This window comes from Sorex fumeus, unplaced genomic scaffold (genome assembly GCF_029834395.1).
Source record: "Sorex fumeus unplaced genomic scaffold, SorFum_2.1 ptg000036l, whole genome shotgun sequence".
In the NCBI taxonomy this organism is placed as follows: Eukaryota; Metazoa; Chordata; class Mammalia; order Eulipotyphla; family Soricidae; genus Sorex; species Sorex fumeus.
The window spans coordinates 23070393-23073146 of NW_026606093.1; positions in this window are offsets into that span (position 1 = coordinate 23070393).

Below are 2754 nucleotides of genomic sequence, written 5' to 3' on the forward strand. Positions count from 1 at the left end.
AGGGAGCTCCCCCACCCCCTGAGGCTGGCACCCCACCCCCCTGCCGTCTCCCCTCACCCGTCACTTCTAGCCAGACGACCACCCTCCTTGGTGTATCTGCAGAGAACTTTCCAGACAGGAAGTTGATCCTCTGCCATGGCTTCTGGGGACTTTCTCCTGCCGGACCCTCCCTCGAGTGTCTGGTGTGGTGACCCAGGAGGATGGGCCTCATCCTGGCACTGCTCTGACCTCTGCCATCTCAACGCTGCCAGTTCTGGCTTTTTATTTTGTGCGCGCACGTGTGTGTGTGTGTGTGTGTGTGTGTGTGTGTGTAAGAGCCAAGAGGTGCTCGCAAGCAGTGCTCAGGGCACCCTGGGGCCGCTTCATGAACCTGGCCAGCAGAACTGGCGGTTCTGTGGTCAGTCACGGTGATAGGCTGCTTTGGGGAGCACCGGGGGCCCCGCAGGCGGTGCTTGGGGGTCCACTCTCCGTTCTGGTTCTGCCTTAGAGCGGCCAAGCAGGAGGCTTGCTGAGTGGGCGATGGCTTCGTGCAGCTTCCTTTGCTGAAGGTGGATTCCCCCAATGCCCCTCCCCACCTTCTCCTTTCCTTCTCTTTCTTTTCGTGTTTCCTCTGTGTTTCGACCCACACCTGGCAGCGTTTCAGGGGCCGAGTGTTGCCCGCCGAGCGCTGGAGCTGCCACACGCTCAGCCGTACTCCCCAGCCCTACTGATGGTGCCAGTGGCAGGCAGGGGGCCGGCCTGCCCGCGTTTTGGGTTTTGGAGTTTTGGTCTTTGGTCGAGGGCCTTCTCGGAGATCCTTTCCTCTTCCAAGTAAGCAAGCGCCCCTGTTGTTCTGGGTTCTGGTTGCTTTGGTGGCAGAGGGAAGCCTGGAGGGAGGGAGTGAGTGAGTGAGTGGCCGGGAGGGCCCAGCACGCGTCGCTCCGAAGGGGACCAACATTTACAGAGATGGTCACTCCGCTGGTCAGCGCAGGCTCCAGCCTCCACTTCCGTCCCGGGCAGGCTGTGTGTCTTGTTGCCACGGAGTGGTGGGGTGGGGGAGGTGTCACTGCCGGCGGTGCCTGGGGTTCCCCGTGGCTCCAGGGATGGGCCCGGGGCGCCCACCTGCAAATGCACTGACTCCCAGCCCACTGGCCACCTCCTGCCCGACGCAGGCCCCATTGCTTTACTCCAGGTCCCAGCCTGTAACTCCAGCTTCCATTAGAAGCCGCGGCATGATGAGCCAGGAGCGTCCAGCCTCCAACTCCTTCCCCCGGTCTCACACCGTGAAGGTGACCAGAGAAACTCATCCGGACCAGGTTGGGTTTTTTTGGGTGTTTTTTTATTTTTTTGCTTTTTGGGTCACACCCGGCGATGCTCAGGGGTTACTCCTGGCTCTTAGGAATTACTCCTGGTGGTGCTCAGGGGACCATATGGGATGCTGGGAATCGAACCCAGGTCCGCTGTGTGCAAGGCAAACACCCTACCTGCTGTGCTATCTCTCCAGTCTCCATCCTTTTTTTTTTTTTTTTTGGCTTTATGGGTCACACCCATCACGATGCACAGGGGTTTCTCCTGGCTCACATGCACTCAGGAATTACTCCTGGTGGGGGGATCCTATGGGATGCTGGGAATCGAACCTGGGTTGGCCGTGTGCAAGGCAAATGCCCTACCGCTGTGCTATCGCTCCAGCTCCCAAAGCTGGTGTTCTTGAGAAGGTGTGTGTGTGTGTGTGTGTGCGCGCGCGCATGCGCGCACAGGGCAGAGGGCTCCTCTGTCGGCTGGGACCAGCAGGGCCCAAAAGCAGAGGGTGGCTCGGACTCTCCTTTGTCTGGAATGACCCGTGCGCTCCGTCTACCACACCCCTTCCGCCCCTGGCTTCCTGCCAGCTCCATGGAAATTCACTGTCAGCTTCGTGCTCACTCACTTTCGGAATCTTGTGACAACTCTCGACTCTTGTAGTGGACTCTCGGCTTTGGTTAAAATATGTGGTCTTATGACCACATTAAAGTGGGCTGATTCCTCAGGCCCCCACTTTATCACATTATTATTATTATTATTGGGCTGGAGTGATAGCACAGCGGGTAGGGCGTTTGCCTTGCACGTGGCCGACCCGGGTTTGATTCCTCCATCCCTCTCCGAGAGCCCAGCAAGCTACCGAGAGTATCTCGCCCACACGGCAAAGCCTGGCAAGCTACCCGGGACGTATTCGATGTGCCAAACACAGTGACAATAAGTCTCACAATAGAGACATTACTGGTGCCCGCTCGGAAGGACAGTGCTACAGTGCATGCTGTTATTATTATTATTATTATTGACCGCGTGGCCGCCCACCTACCAGATGGTCAGACTTCTTCATCAAGATCCTTGAACGATCAGTTTGAGGCTCTTTGTGTTCCTAGAACGAACAGACGCCATTGGGCTACACTAGCATGCGACAGGGACAAATGGATATGTTACTGGCTCCCGCTCGAGGAAATTGGCAATTAACGGGAAGTCAAGTGATCAAGTGATTATTATTATTATTATTAGTTGGTTTGGAACACACACCAGCAGTGCTCAGGGGCTATTGCTGACTCTACCTGGGAGTGACGTCTGGTGGCACTTAGGGGCCCAGATATGGTGCCTGGTTTGGACCTGGGCTTGATGGCGTATGGCAAGTGCCTTCACCCCTGCGCTACCTCCCTGGCCCAAATGTTCATTTCGGTCCTCACGGCTTCAAGGAGACGGATGATTCACACCGAGCACAAGGGGAAAACCCAGTAAACCGGAATCCAG